A 17479-nucleotide genomic window follows, 5' to 3' on the forward strand; every position below is an offset into this window, starting at 1 on the left:
TTTAACAGTCTGTTGTATAATTTTTCTGTTTCTACTTCATTTTTACAGTTTTTCTTTGTTTTGTTTTTATTGCATTTTGATGCTTTCTATTATGCTCTATAAAGCAATGTGAGGAACTTGTTTTACAACTACAAATAAATGTATTATTCTTATTATACATGACCATATCTTTGAGATAATACAGTACACAATGTTCTGCTTCCTCACTTTAATTCATATGCCTAAATGACTGTACATTGTGAGGTGAAAAAAATGAATAACTCAGGAGGGAGATTTGGCTGCAATACAGGCACTAAGCTCATGATATTCATCTTAATACCTGTGTGACAGAATAGTACTCACAATTAAAATCTATCATCTTCCTGCCAATATCCTGCATGTCCTTTTATGCTTTGTGCTTTGTATCAGCTCATTAACTTTGCAAAAATGTTAGTATAGCTCAGGTCATTTTAGCCGGTCCCTGGTGTGTCCCCTGCACCACTTGAGCTGTGTGTCACTGATAGGTCTCCCCGCTGCTCATCAGGCTTGAAAACAGCTTGTGTCTGCAGCTTTTCGGCAGAGTGTGATGTCTGCAAACAAGACCAAGCACCTATAGCAGGGGTAGCAGTGGCTGTTCAGCTCCAGTCACCTGGATCATGCTGCTCATTTGACAGGCAGATAGATTAGACAACTTTTTTTCTCTCTTTTTAGAGGACACAGGAAAAGTCTTGAAACACTGTCCTTCAACACTGTCTGGACATTTTTAAAAATAACAGGTGATGTAACAACACTAAATTGGAGGATCTGCCTCTTGGCCTCAACATTCAACACTGAAAATTACTGACTGAATACACTGAATATTTGAAAATTTTGTGCCAGTTAAGTAAGGCTCGGCAAACAAAATTAGACCTTTTAGCCAAAGGTCTGAAAATGGTTAGCCTCCTGTCATTTATGCCAAAGTATCACATAACATATAGTTTGAACATGCAAAGAAACCAAATGTAAGTCTTCATTGGAGAGTAATAAGAGGACTACAGAAGTACAGTACCAACACGGCAGCTTAATTTTCTCATCAGTCTTTGTCCAGGAAGCCATGTCCCTGAGAGGATGTTTATTTTTACCAGAGTAACCCGATTAGTATAAACCGTGTTTGAGATGCTTCCAAAGGCCAATTTTCACGCAACTCTCACGTGTTACTTAAATCAAGTCCTCTCAAGGTCGTTCTGCCAATTCCACAACATTTCATGCCAAACAATGAACAATGAATGAAACATTTAAATAAATACATGTAAAGTCAATATTTGTAGGTCACAACATTTCAGTTCTCACTTGTCAAACCCTTAAACTGTTGTTGTTTTTCATATTTTAAATTAAATTGTCTTTAAAATTTCATTTCAAAATATGTCACTATATCTTTCTAAAAATAAGCATCTTTTTAACTGAGGGTGGCAAACATTCTTGTTTTGCAATGTTTTCTATGTTAGGCTTCTGTCATGTCATTTAATGGTGATGTTAGGTGAGCCTAACACACCCTGCACCATTCACATTCACTTAGTGTTCTGTCCAAACCTTAACAATCTCATAAGAATACCCTTCACCACAATGATTAAACGCATTGATTTTCCTGTAATTGCTATGCTTGCCTTCTTTTGGGGGGCTGTAGAGTGGGGGAACCATAGTTATTAAAAGGAATAATGGGTAAGTGCTATTTACAATGCTCTGTTTGTAAAATAAAGAGTAATTAGGTTGGTGAGAGAGATGAGACACTGGCCCCAAACGTGGAGCTCTGTGTGTGTGATTAGTTGCCAAGAACATCCTCAGATCACATGCACTGTGTTACCTGATTAATGCATTAATGCATTAATTACAGATCTAAGCAATTCCACTTTCCCTGCTTCCCCTTGCTTTTAAAAAAACATACACAGACAGGAGGACACAAATAGAATCCCTTCTGCAGCAGCAACATGTTTTTTTATGTACAGAATTCACAATAATATCTAAAAGCTTCAGCACCAATCGGAGGGAATGTCAAACTAAAGTAACAGACATTGATGACATAAAATCAGCAACAGAGATTGTGGAGTTTAAAGGGCTGTTATAAAGCTAGGCTAGTGACCTCCGGCTACATTTGAAAAAACTTTTACTTTGTTAGGAAACTCAGACACAATCTTACCGTTCTGAAACATCTTTTTGAAATCTCAGCTGTACAGCAGGTTCTTCCCCTTCCCATTCATGATCAGACTCTGGTTCATAGACCACTACATACTGTCTTAAGTCTCCAGCTGCAGCCATACTCCTGGTAAACATGCAGCGTAAGGGACCTTGCATTATACATTAGGTCATATTTCGATTCCGGTGGTCATTAATAATGCTGATTTTACGTAAATAGCTTTTGGTCAATAAAATGTAACAGACATTTTAAAATAGACTCAGTATTTACTCACTACTTTATAAAAAATGATTAAAAAAAGGCCATAATACCAGATCTTTAAGTCATATTCAAATAATGCTAATTTGCTTTTGTGTTATATTTTGTCTGACAACCAGTAAAGTAGAGGCCAATGACACTACATATGTAGAGTTTAACTGATGCAAAAAGGAAACATTCTGGCAATGATGAAAATTTTTAGAGCTTGCTTGACTATATTGGATTTGTTCTGATTTTGATATTAAACTGGATTATCTAAACAGCTACTACAGCAATCCTGTGCCAAATACCTAGCACATATCTCCGTTAAGAGCAAGTGAGGCAATCCATGAATACTGCAAATCTGAATTACATTTTTCATGTGATATTTCATTATTTCATTTTGATATAATTTATTATGGCACTTAATACAATTTACCCATAAAAACCATGTTCAACCTGTTGTGATCAGTTTACCCATGCCTTCTGCATGTACTACAGAACTGTGGATAGTAATGATTATCTTAAACTCTGCAGAATTGCTGTAGTATATTTTTTGAGGAATTTTGAGTGACAACATTATTTAGTTTGTTACAATTCAAATAAATTTGTGTCATTTGACATCAATAGTGAATAGTGCAGTCTATATGTTGTTTGTCATGTGTCACTACAGTAGATGTTTGTTTTGTGTAATGCATTTGACTGGCATCTATTTTTTAGATAATCATCTTATTGCTCATTGGTCTGTGAAAAAAGTGTCTGTCAACAAGCCAGAATGCACTAAACACAGCATGATTCAGACTGTATGTGACAAATGCCTTCGGAGAACAGGGATCTATCATGATGAAACAGGTTATCACTCAGTGGGAGCATCATTCAACCTAATTGAAAGTGCATCTATGAATGTTAAGTATGAATGTTTGATTAAATTTGACAACAAATCAGTAATTCATTTATAATTTACTGAAAGCTTTTTTGTAGTTTTACATGAAACATGGACATTCAGTTTGGAAAATGTACAGTTGTTTTTTTAATAATTACTTTGATGTTAATAATAAATAATTAATTGATTAATTTATGTTAAATACTTGCATGTCTCCTTTTCACCAACAGTGGTGATGTTATGAAAACAGTCAGGTTATTTTTTTTTACAAGTAAGATATGTGGTGAAATATTTGTTTTTGGAACTGCACAGTGCACAGTTGGCACATGCAGTCAACCAGTTCATTCTGATGACAAAGTAATGATAATGTGTCCAGCACATCAGTGAAAATAGACAGCAATATACTCAAAAGCCATAATCACAATCAGTCCTGTACAGTACTGTCCAGGGCTGGCCCCTGGCATAAACACTCTATGCAGTTGTTTAGGGGCACAACTGCTAGGGGGGGCCACGCAATCAGCGTGACTTTCTGTGTGGCTCGCTCCTCACACTATAGTGCAGGACTTTTACATATAAATGAGCATCCTTTACATTTAAGCCCTTGCCAAACAAGTTCATACAATGCTGATTAAGCCTTTCACAGCCAGATAAATCTCTCTGTAGATCACATAAAGAGTTTTTAAATCTGAAATCTGTGGCAACTTTCCCATACTGGCCGGATGAATGCATGCCAGAGACGTCCGCCGGCCGAGCAGCTAACTTCCAGTTAGCCCTCTGCTAACTTGAACGGGGATGAAATAATTTAATCGTGCGGCTCTTCTAGACTTTCCAACTGTTATCGGACCGAATGGATCAAATTCTGATAGTGAGGTTTCGTGGGAGTTGTGTGACGCTGAAAACAATTTGTCCACTGTTTTACAGTCGCAACAGCAGCAACGAAAGTGTATAACCATGGTAACTTAGCAGCATTGTGGGTAGTTTGGTCAACGGATTGTTGTTATGTAGCAGCGTCATCTTTTGAGTCTGCTGCTGGTTAATGCCATGGATGTATAAAGAGAAAGAGGTTAATGCGGCAATAAATCTCCATTTGCAACTTTTACATTTAGATGAACAGAGTAACTGCATAAATGGCTCCTAAAAGAGAATTTGGGAGTGGCACTCAAGGGCGAAAGAAGAGAAAATTGGAGATGGAAAAATAACACAGGTAAAGGTATGTTATTGTTTACTGAATCTGATTGAATCAATTTGACAGTTGTTTATTAATTTTAGCTGAAACATTTTTTGGCAGAACAAGCTTGATTTCTTGCTATTTGCTTGCTAGCTAACATGAGTAGGATTGCATTTATAATTCACCAAGGCCAGCTTTCCTTGTTAAGTAGCAACCAATGGTTTCTTACAACATTAAAGTGGTGTTTTGATTTATTATTTTAATATATAAAATATCAAGTGTCCAAATTACCCTAAATTGTTTCAGGCTAACCATTAGCTTTCTAGCTATGTTAAATTGTATCTTTGTAGATCATATTTGGACTTATAATAACTGGGTAATTTGCATATTTAGATAAAATTGCGTTTGTTGTGTGGTTAATAAATAGGCCTGGAAGATACATGTAACATACCAATGTAATGTCTTACAGCCTATATTTAAAAAAAATGTTAATAATCTAATATATAATCTTTTCAAGGGCATTATTTTAAATATTATGGAGGAATTCCCACTTTCTTTCTGCTTTCTAAATAATAAAATATACTATATGTATACTGGGGCAGATTTGTTTCACTTATCCATTTAGGCGCATATTGAGATTTGGTAAATTGTGTCTGTCGTAATCACATGCTATATATGTTGTAGCATTCTTTAAGTTCATGCAACAGTTAATCCACAGTATATGTACAGGTCAAGTGTATTTTGCAGATTATAGGTGTAAATACTTGCAATTTTTGTGTTGTTGGGTGCTAGAATTCTAGGGGTGTGCCCAAATACAAATACATTATTCGGCAAAGCACAATTGGGTTTTTTACGAATATTTGTTTCATACAAATATTTTAAAAATTATTTGTTTTTGGGAAGAAAAAAGAAAAACATCTGAAATACCAGTGTGCAGGTCGGTTACATTGCTATCTCAGTCTCTCTTTTCTGCTCAGCTGTTACGTCTATCCGCAGGTCGCAACAAGGGGAGTCACATCCACCTGCTACATGACGCACATTTCCTAATTTGGACATCACTCACGGAGTTGGGGGTGTTACGCAGAGATAAGCTGAGCTACTGACACATGCAAAAAGCCCCCAAGGGACTCTCCATAACCTGTTGTTCCCTTTCTCCTTTCCACAAAGTTAGGTTGTAAAAAAATAGGCAATGAATGAAAAATACAAAGCAATAATCGTTGTTCTTCCCTACACGTTACACGGTGTGCTGTCTCTGTGTTATGGGTATATAAATAGGTAGAGGTCTGTCTGCAATGAGGTGATGAGTAAAGTTTTAGCTCAGTAAGCGCAGCCATCTATGATCTGGGAGACTCCAGTTCAAGACCCGATATGGGGACCTCCTTTGTAAGGTAGTTTATTCATGAACACTTATTGTGACACTTTAATTTTCTAAAATTAAAAGCATAATAAAAACAAAAACAAAACCAGGATTTTTAAGCCTCTTTCCACTTTTATTCGAATACAAATACAAATAATTTTGCTGCCTCAACAAATACAGATACAAATACAAATTGGGCTTTCTGCACATCCATATAGAATGCAATAACATATTTTTGTTGTTTGTGACAGTGGATTGTGCCGTAAGGTAATTTTATTGCGCATGTCCAATAATGCCCTAAAAACGTGCTGCTAGGATTTAGAGGAATCTGCAAATAGGCTTACGGTTGAATTGAAACAAGTTTTTGACCATGTGCAACATGTAAAATGTACAACGTGCATAGCCATATACAATGTGCTTAATGTGTTCATCAGGATAGCGGGTAATAATGTGTGTGTTACAGTTTGGAATACAACATCAAGTTGATAATGGACCAGTATCAAAAGAGAATAGGGCAGTGTGTGTGTGTGTGTGTGTGTGTGTGTGTGTGTGTGTGTGTGTGTGTGTGTCTACCAACTGCTAAAATGTACTATGGGACAAGAATTTAACATATCCATCTTTTATTTAAACTGAAAAATGCTTCTTTGAAATGTAACATTACTAAAAGATTAAGATTCTTCTTCTGGTATCTCTAGTGAGATTTTATGCCTCAAGGTTTCTACTCAAGTGCCCACTGACATGTAGAGGTCATGTATTGTTAAACACATTATTATGAGGATTAGATGTACAAGTACTGATAGCAGCTGAAACATTAAACACTCTACTTGAACCTACAAACAACATATTCTTATACAATCAATTTAACCTTTAACAGGATAGTTGTCTGGTCATGCCATTTAATTAATAAACATTTTGATTTAACTCACTGTATTATCAATTGTACCACATCCTCAATACATTATTTCTAGAAACAAGGATATCTAAAGTACATTATGTACACATAAATATGATTATAACTTTACATAAATTGTATTGCACCTTTCATGAAAAAATACGTAACATTATCACATTATTATATTCAAAGTTAGAATTTTAAATATTTCACCAGCATATGAGTGTATGAAAAACAACATAAGTCCCAGACAAAAAATATATCTAGTTAAAGTCTGTGTAAACCAATAATATACGTGTGCTCTGAGTTTGTCACACCACAGAAAAATGTACAATTAACCACTCAGCTAAATTTGAATGATTAAAAAAATTGCCAAGTATAGACCCCAGCGTTTCTGCTCTGAAACGCTGGGGTCATGTCCACTGAAGATGCTGATGCTAGTCACCCATTTACATCATCAAGCCACTATTTCAGGCCCACACAAAAAATCCTGAATGCAGAAATGGTGAAAAACAGTTTAATGTGCTAACTACACAATTCACTTCTACATAGTTAAGTCTTTTCACGTTTTCAGCAATTATTTTCCAACACGTATAATATGTTTAAAAAGAAATCTCTGATTTTCCTTTACACAGAGTTTAAACATTTAAAACTAAAAATATATCCACCTATAAAACTAAGACAATAACCCATGAACTGAGATGTATATTTTTAAATTTGGTGCCATTTTGCCTCTTTACAAAAATTTGTAATACTAAAAAAACTAGGAGAGTGTAATTGTTTCAGAAGTATTAGTATTTTAAGTGTTGTCAGAAATTAACGTTTAAAAGGCAGAGTACACATTAAATGTTAAGGTCTCACAACCTTGATTTATTTAAGAGTTGATATTCTCAAACAGGTCTGTTTTGTCTTTGAGAGTCCCCTTTTCTTGAATGCTATATTCATCTTTCCATGTGAAGCAATTGTATGCTTTCCCCGGCACAATTACCAAACCATGACAGCCCATTTCAGCTTTGTCTAACTCCTCACTTACCGTTCCAAATATATCCATTACCATGCAGATTGGTCCATTATCCTCTGCAATAGGACACTTATTCTCAAGTGAGATGTTGTGATTTTCTGTATCAAAGTGGGTGGCATTAAAACTTTTGGTCAAGAATCTCTCTCTTGCCTCTAACCAAACAATCTCTTCCCATTTTAGTACAATTAACAAAAAAATAACTATTCCCTGATTTTCTGTCATTTCAGACCAAGTGAAAGTGAGCCCTGACTGACGTTTGCTTTGTCTTTCAAGGTACCACATCTGACATATAGCCATTTCAGCAGTCATAGTGTGTGGTCTCTATGCCACAGTGAATATTACTGTCCTATTTACACTTTAGTATCACCTTAAACCATTGGTGTCCCTCCTCTAGGCGTGGTCCCCTGATCCCAGTCCTGACAAAGACCTGCCAAACAGCTACTTCTGTTCCCCCAGGCTGACAAGCCAATCCATCTTTGCCTGCAGAGTAACTTTACTACGTTTGTCATCATACCGCCCTCTATCAAGGAGACCTGAAATAGATATAATAAAACATTCAGTTTCCTTCCTCAATGATCATGGCATTCGAGAGTGTGTCCTTAACATAAATTTTATTTCCTATATTTATAATTGTTCTGGAATAATCATGATTGTTATTTAATGTATATATATGCACTTAAGACCACATAAATACCTTTTTTTTTTTCTCAGCCCATGTTTTGTTCCTCTCAGAGCAAACAGCCCATATCAGTGTAATGGCAGTAAAGTATGACTGTAATAATTTAATTCCATATAGTATATTTAGAGGGCAAACAGTTAGGTCCTGAATGTTCACACACTACCACGGAGCCAATAAGCAGTGTCAGGTTTGCAGCACTAACAGGATTAAGCACCAAGACTTTATGTCTTTTACAGCCACTGCCAGGCACAGGCCTGGAAATAATGGGATCAGTTGTGAAACAGTTCATCATGGAGGAAACCACCTCTTCCCACATTAGCTCAGTGTGAAAGGGCCTGATGCATATAGGCAACCTACCTATATAGGCAACGCCCATAAATTGTAAATAAGTAATGACATCATGGAGATATACACATAGAAACACACAGTGTTCGAAAATGAATATTTAACACATATGATAGGCTATTACACTAACAAGACTAACTGCATAGGGGGCAAAAGTTCATAAAAAGGGGTGCCAGTCAATCACCCATGAACTGTTAATGACAGCACGGATAATGACAGCATTAGCTGAACACAGTCTTTATTAATTGAAACTGTCTCCTAATCAGAGGGCCTGTGCTTCAAACCAAATCTGTCTGCCATCATCTGTCAACTTAAAAGCCAGTCCAGGCTATCTGCAGTGTAAGTGATGTAAAACAGGGTGTAAAAGACTCAAAAGCAACATGAAGGGCAAAGTGCATGGATTATTGAGACATTTTTAAGGCACTTGCAAAGTCAGAGGGACTGATGACAATGCTATGCTGCTCAAGAATGATTTGCCAGATGGTAGCATCTTTAAAGACAGAATAATAAGCTTCAGTGTTTAGAAAATGAAAGTGTTACAATAAGTGTTCATGAATAAACTGCCTTACGAAGGAGGTCTCGAACTGGAGTCTCCCAGATCATAGACGACTGCGCTGGCTACTGAGCTAAAACTTTACTCATCACCTCATTGTAGACAGACCTCTACCTATTTATACACCCATAACACAGAGACAGCACACCGTGTAACATGTAGGGAAGAACTTCAAAGGTGATTATTGTTTTGCACTTTTAATTTATTGCCTATGTTTTACAACCTAACTATGTTGAAAGGAATAGGGGAACAACAGGTTATGGAGAGTCCCTTCGTATCTGTGCAGTCATGTGTCAGTAGCTCAGCTTTATCTCTGGGAAACACCCCCAACTCCAGGAGTGATGTCCAAATTAGGAAATGTGCGTCATGTAGCAGGTGGATGTTACTCCCCTCATTGAGACCTGCTGATAGACATAACAGCGGAGCAGAGAAGAAAGACTGAGTAGTGATGTATCTGACCTGGGCGCTGGTATTTGACATGGTTTGTTGTTTTTTTTTCTTCCCGAAAAACAAATAATTTAAAAAATATTTGTGTGAAACAAATATTTGTAAAACAAAAAACAAACAAACAAACAAAAAAACACCATTTGTGCTTTGCTGAATAACATTTGTATTCGGGCACACCCCTAATATGTACTCAACCCTTCTTATGTATTTGCAGCCAAAGAAATTATTGAAGTCTGAAAATGCAATTAATTAACTTAATTCACTTTAGTACCAGACACAAAGTCTAGACAAAGCATATGGACTCTAAATGTATTATACCCTATAAATAACGAATGCTTCGTGTAAATAATCATCTATCAGCATATCAGTAGATTGTGCTAATCTTTAAAGTTGTATTATAGATTTTTTGGCTGTAAATACAATATTATGAGATATTGTCACCTTAAAAAGTTTATATGACAAATGTGTCAGCAAACAATTGCCAATTTACACATCAAGCAGACACAGAGCAATATTAGTATACCTTTGAAGATGTGTTTCTTTTTACATTTTTAATTTGTAATTTCACCCATAGTTCATATAAAAATATGAATTAGTGCAACATTTTTAAGGAGATAAAGCCTTAGCACAGAACAGTAACAGAAGATCACTAAACAGGATATGTATGAATGTAATTTGAAGTTGGTTGCACTTCTCTTACCTTTGGTGCGTATATGTGGATACGTGTGAAGATTTCTTGCATAGAGCACTTCAAAATGATGTCAGAACATATTAATGATGACTGATTGGTAATACTCATAGAGATTTTATTTTAACAACTTCACTGAGTACATCAACATGCACATACACTATTTAATTTGATAATAATCTGATATGGTTCTGTCATAAAGTAACTTTTCCATTTAATTTCGGCAATCTGAATGATCTGAATAATTACTTTTATTTAAAATAAGTCCTATCTTACATTCAACATCATTTACATTAAGATGAATGAATTTCTCATTACCTTGTTCCCTGTATTTGGAGCTCTGTCTAAGCTCTCTGTAGCCAGCAGCCATTTATTCAGACAGGACCAGCTGTCATAACAACTTACTGGAGCAGTTCTCAGAGAAATTATTGTCAAGTTTGGCATGAGGTATGTTTGAAGACAAGAAAATAATGCTATGTTGTTCTGCAGGGGAAAAAAAACTGAAGTAATATACAGATAAATGTTGATTGTACCATGCAACATGCAGTATTTCTTTTGGAGATGACTGGGGGGGGGGTTAAAGACAAGATTTTACAGGCATTGGCAGGTGGTAATTTCAGGCCTGGGCTAGATTGCAGTGGTGAGATGCATCAATTCCACAAGTCACATGGTTAAATCAATGAAACATCACCCCTTAGGCCAGTCAGTACAATTTTGAAGTTCTACAACATCCCCTGGCAGGTGGCACCATCGTCAGCTGGCAGTCTTGTAATCACTTTTTTTAGTGCACTAGGCTTGTACACTTTGTACTTGAATTGTCTTATTGATTTTGTCCTGGAAAAAAAATCTCACAGTATTTCTCTCAATAGTAGAGCGAATACACATTGTAATAAATAGCTTAAAATGAGAATAATGCTTCTATATTGGGGCATCAAGATGGATTTGACACTGCTTTGAAATTACATTAAAAAGCATGATTGAAGAATTTCTTACTGTAAAATAAAGCAATGACTCAGTTAAATCCCCCCCCCCCCTTTAATCTAGACAATTTTTGACCCTCTTCATCACAGTATGTGTCAGTATTATTTTGCAGTCTTTGGGTAAACATGGGGAAATCATTCCTGAGGGCATACTGATTAGCCTAGCGGGAATGGAAATGAAATACTGTACCTGCTTGAGAGAGTGCCTGCTTTATTACTCTATTATACATGAAAGGAGCTGGGGGCTCTTAGAAGCCCTCCTTCAAAGCAGGAATCATTGCCTCTCATGCCTGTTTCCATTCAGGCCCCATTAATTGCTGTTTATTTTGCTCAATTTTTGCAAATGAAATGGAAGTCATTCCAGACTGGAGGAGATTTGTTTGTGAGTTTATTTCTCTGTATGCATCTTGAGAAAATATGACTTAAGAAAAACACAGAGAAATCCATACATCCATTCTTCGATGGCAAACTGACTAAAATATCTGAACAACAAGGATTGTCATGAAATCTAGCACAGACATTTTATGGCCCCAGGAGGATGAATCTTTTATGACTGGTGATCCCCTGACTTTTCCTCAAGCACCACTGTAGAGTTGGAATTTGTATTTTTCAGTCAAATGTCTTGAGGTACAAACATTCATGCCCCTCTCAGGATAAATTGCTGTAACTTCGGTGATCCCTTAACTTCTCATACAGTGCCATCATCAGTTCAAAATTCAAAATTTTGTAGTATTTTGTTTAATGTCCAAAAATATATACCTGTAAAACTAATGGCATCCCCATCAGCCTCAGCTGTACTTTGTCTTCAGTGCTAATTAGCAAATGTTACGATGGTAACACACTAAACATGGTAAATTTTATACCTTATGATCATCAGCATTGTCATTGTGAGTACGTTGGCATGGTTATATTAGCATTAGCTCAAAGCACAGTACTGTAGGCTCTAAGTTTTGCACACGCATACATACCATTTAATAAAATCCAAATAATGTCTCAATAAATAAACAATAAATAAAATTGTGATTAAAAAAAAAAACTAACATGCTGACATCATATTTTGGATTTTAGGCATTAAATTAATACTCTTATCCAGAACAGGGCACAACAAGTGAGAATAGTATATATTTGCATATATAACCGTTGCGAACACACTACAGTACCTTGTTTATACAGTGGAAACTGCTTATAGTGATCATGCTCATACGGGACAAATTGATCAAACTGATCACCTTAAGCGGATGGTTATTATAACCCTTTTTTTTTCTTTTTCTTTATTTCTCGTGCAGATTACTATCTAATTGACATTTGTATGTTTATTACATGAATATAAAGTAATGAAATGGGTGGCTTCACTATTTACTGAATTTTATTGACTTTATTCAAAATACAGTAACATTACAGTTGTTCAGCTGCTGACGGCTTCCTGACTCATTTTAAAAAAGACGAGAGAAAGAGGGAATGTGCCCAAGCTAGCTGAGAGAGCGAGAGACAGAAGCAGTGGTCGACGGAGCTAGAAAGTGGATGAGGAGAGCGAGCAGTGGTAGTGAGAAAGCCGGTGAATGAGATGAATAAAACCTTATTTTCTGATTGTTTCACGGTGGTTACAAATAAACATGCCCACAACCATACCCCGCAACTCCACCCAACCCTGCGGAGGTGCGCTGCAACGTTTGATAATGGTGCCACAGCCACTAATTACACATCCTTGCATGCATCATGGGAGTAAGGTAAAAATAAAATAGAATTACTGTAATTTTATTTTTTTCCCCCATGTTTTTATGTAAGAAAAGACCCAAAATTAACACTGTAAGCGGACTACTTGATTAGTATAAGCAAATTATTTAAAGAGCATTTGTATAGGAATGGTTCTGTCCTGAGCTTTTTGATCCATATAAGCGGTTGATCACTGTAACCATGATCACTATAAGCGGTTTCCACTGTATAAGAATTATGGTCATCAATAAGAGAGCATTGCTGATAACGTGTACAATATTGAGGATTGATATTTTCGTAAGGACACTCAAAATCCACTTTTTTTACAGTTAGTAAATGATGTTTGGTTGTAGGAGTGCTGTCTGAAAAGATAAGTTTTCAAGGTATTATGGCATGTCAGCAGTGACTCTGCAGCCCTTGCTGTGGGGATAAGATGTCATTAAAGAGCTAGGACATGGAGAAATTGCAGCCATGTGGTCAAAGGTTAGTACAAGGATAGAGGTGCAGCACACCCAAAAGATGCATGGTGCAGCTCTGAGTAGGGCTGAAGCCAACTTGGAGATGAGGGTGTGTTGCTCCCCAGAGGCTGGAGGGAAAACAGGAAGAATGTGGAATGCATCAATTTTGGAAGGCCGTAGACAAGGGCATGAGTTGCACAGGGCAAAGAGAGGTGCAGAGAGAACATGAAGATACCTGAGCCAAGAGTGAGTCACTGTAATCCAGGAGTTTCATTTCAGTGTAAATGTTTCATTTCAGTTGTGTGGTGTTGTGGGTGGATGAGGGGAAGTTAAGTAATGTCACAGCCTTGGGGGTGAGGTGAAGAGAGCAAGGACATGTAGAGTGGAAAGGGGAATGATGATATTATAAATTATGTAAGTAATGTTTTGAGCCTGATTTTAAATATAGAAAGTGTGGGCGATAACTTAAGATAGGTAGACAGACCACAGACCACTCCATGAAATGAGGGAAGTGAAGGAGAAAGACCTACCATCTGTTGACAGTTTGGAAATGATATGGCAAGCTTGGGTGGAGCACAGGGCCCAGATATGCAGTGCAAGTCTGAGGCAATTCGTTATATGAGGGAGCAAGTGTGTGATGATGTGTTCTGTCCTGATTCCAAGCAGGATTTTGGCAGCAGTTGTGGTTCAGTTATCAGTGCAATATTGAGGGCAGACTTGATGCACCCTCACAAAGCAACAGTAATTTCTCATGTACAGTATGCGACAAAATCATTACTTAGTTTTTCAGTGTGTTGTAATCATAGGAAGCTTGTTTTATTTTTTCTTCAAAAATCGTGGTATGGAAAACTTTTTTTTTTTGCTCATTTTTTAGACTGAAGCCGATGAATATAGTTTGACAGCAGTTCTTCTTGAAATTATACAGTTGGGTGCAGTTTGCTCTGAATTTAAACTAGGCACTTTTACTGCCAACTGCCAACCCTGAGACCTTAGCAACAAGCTGCCACACCCCAATGGTTGCCAAATGGCTGAATACAAATAACCAGAAAGATTAAAAAACAGAAGTCGCTGAAGTTTCAAGCCAATCAATTTAAACATTTAATCATTTGAATTTAAACCAAGTCATGGTTTCTTTAACCATTAGTGCCTTCATTTCAAAATAATTACCTGCACTAAGATCACATTACATCTGGTACTAGCACAGAACATTACCTGTGAACATTAATCATTATTGCATATGAACAGAATTTGTGGGAGAGAAGGTTGCTGTATACGGAAGATACTTGATGTTTTATATTTACTATGTGCAGTCACTTGAATATCCTTTTACTGAGCTGATTTATGGAATACTGCTGTATATGATATATATCATCCAACTTACTGTGAAGCAACTGCAGCAGGCTTGAGTTGTCAGCAGGTCAAGAGGCAAAGAGAGCCAGGAGAGCCTCAGTAAGGACAATGGACCAGACCTGTGTCCATTTAACCTACCCTTACATCTGTAAGTGGTAGGGAATATGAGCTGGGAGATGAGCCAGTCTGGCTATGTTACCATGGTGGTAAGCAGTGTTACCTAAAAGCCAACAAATGTCTATAGACTGTTCACTTTATTCCTGAAACAAAAATTCTATGTTGGGATAGGTTGTACACGTAAATGATGAATCCTCCATGCATGTAAAAGTTATAACAAAGGGCCCTATCTTAAGCCCGGCGCAAAGCAGCGCAAAGCGGCACCAAGCGCAACGCTTTGCGCCGGGCTTAAGATAGTGTCTTTGTTATTTGAAGACCGACGCAGTTGTCATTTTCCCGTCTAGCGCCCACGTTGTTTAAATAGCAAATGCACTTGCGCCCATCAGAGCGCCCATGGGCGTATTGGTCTTAAAATGAGGTGTGGTCAGGCGCATTGCTATCTTGAGGCAGCAGAGAGCAATTGCGCTATTGACCAACAAAAGCCTGGTCTGAATACACAGACTATGGACAACTCCTTTGAACCATGTGCCTAGCGCATCGACCATTTTTATAATAGCAAAAGTGGATTTGGACACACCCTAAATGCACTTGCGCCATGCACTTCAGACCGTGCGCTTTAGATCATTAAAACAAGGCCCAGAGTTCCACAAGGTACTGTGCTTGGACCAATGCTATTCACCTTATATATGCTTTCTTTAAGTAGTATTATTTGGAAAAACTCATTGTTATACCCAATAATATTTATGAGTGAAGTCAGTTGAATTCAGTCAATTAACTAAACTCCAAGCATTCTCTGAAGACATAAAAACGTGGATGACCTGCAATTTTCTGCTACTAAGCTCAGACTCAAGTTATTGTGCTTAGCCCTAAACACCTTAGAAACACATTATCTAATGATATAGCTACTCTGGATGGCATTACCCTGGCCTCCAGCTCCACTGTAAGGAATTTGGGAGTTATCTTTGCTCAGGATATGTCCTTTAACTCCCACATAAAAAATTATTTCAAGGACTGCCTTTTTTTACTTGTGTAATATTGCAAAAATCAGGCACATCCTGTCTCAAAAAGAAGCAGAAAAACTAGTCCATGCATTTGTTACTTTTAGGCTGGATTGTTGCAATTCCTTACCATCGGGCTGCCTTAACAAGTCTCTAAAGAATCTCCAGCTAGTCCAGAATGCAGCTGCACATGTACAAAAACAAGAAAAAGAGATCATATTTCGCTGCATTAGCCTCCTTTAAAATCCAGAATAGCATTTAAAATACTTCTCATCTACAAAGCCCTTAATGGTCAGGCACCATTGTATCTTAAAGATCTTATAGTACCTTATTATCCCACTAGAACACTGAGCTCCCAGAATGCAGGCTGACTTGTGCTTCTTAGAGTCTCCAAAAGTAGAATGGGAGTTAGAGCCCTCAGCTATCAGGCCCCTTTCCTGTGGAACCATCTTCCAGATTTGGTCCAGGGGGCAGACACCTTCTCTACATTTAAGGGCCGACCAGTTATGCTGCTATAGGCCTAGACTACCAGGGGACTTCGCTTGATGCACTAAGCTCCTCTCTCCTCCTCCTCTTCATCTGTATGCATTCATATACCATTAATGCATGTTACTAGCTTGGCCTCTTTGAGTTTTTGTGCTTTCTCGTCTCAGGAAAATCCAGAGTCCGAGGGGATGGTGCGGGGATGGTCACCTTCTCCTGCTGTTATTGTTATTATTATTATTATTATTACTAGTCATATCTCTTTTATTATTATCATTGTTATTGCTATTATTGTTATTATTATTGTTACTATGCTTCTCTGTGTCTCTCTCCCCCCTCTCTCCCTCCCTCCTTCCTTCTCTCTAAACCCAACTAGTCAAGGCAGATGGCTGCCCACCTAGAGCCCTGTTCTGCTTGAGGTTTCCTCCCATTAAAGGGGAGTTTTTCCTTGCCACTGTAGCCAAGTGCTTGCTCATGGGGGAATTGTTGGGTCTTTGTAAATTTAAGGGTATGGTCTAGACCTGCTCTATGTAAAAAGTGCCCTGAAATAATTTTTGTTATGATTTGGCACCATATAAATTGAATTGAATTGAATTGAAGTGAACATGTCATGCATTCACAAAATGCACTACATTTTGGAGGTATGCCAAATACAACAGATATAGAATCATATTTTCAAAGTCTGTGGGTGCCCCTCCTCATCTGCCATGGCCTGCACTTGCACTGTGCACACTGAAAGTGAGGGATGTGTTGCTATTTGATGCACATCATAGACAGACCATGTCTGGGACTAAAGAAGTGCCATAGATTGCTAAACTAACTGAATGATGGACAGATGTTAAGAGTCAGATATCTATTTTCACATTTCATTTCATAATAAAAAGGTCCAAGCCTTCTGGAGTGCAAGGAAAAAAACTGAGAAAAGAGGAGGAAAAAAAGCCCAATAAAGAGGTATGCTATG

The 17479-nt window shown here is 37.3% G+C and overlaps 1 long non-coding RNA gene across 1 annotated transcript; it reads left to right on the forward strand.

Moving 5' to 3' along the window:
* The first annotated feature begins 3917 nt into the window (after positions 1-3917).
* On the forward strand, positions 3918-8234 carry LOC122986291. The gene is made up of 3 exons (XR_006404281.1): positions 3918-4473; positions 7935-7980; positions 8102-8234. It is a non-coding gene; the product is annotated as an uncharacterized LOC122986291 (long non-coding RNA).
* Positions 8235-17479: the final 9245 nt, after the last annotated feature.

The sequence above is a fragment of the Thunnus albacares genome, chromosome 7 (genome assembly GCF_914725855.1).
Source record: "Thunnus albacares chromosome 7, fThuAlb1.1, whole genome shotgun sequence".
In the NCBI taxonomy this organism is placed as follows: domain Eukaryota; kingdom Metazoa; phylum Chordata; class Actinopteri; order Scombriformes; family Scombridae; genus Thunnus; species Thunnus albacares.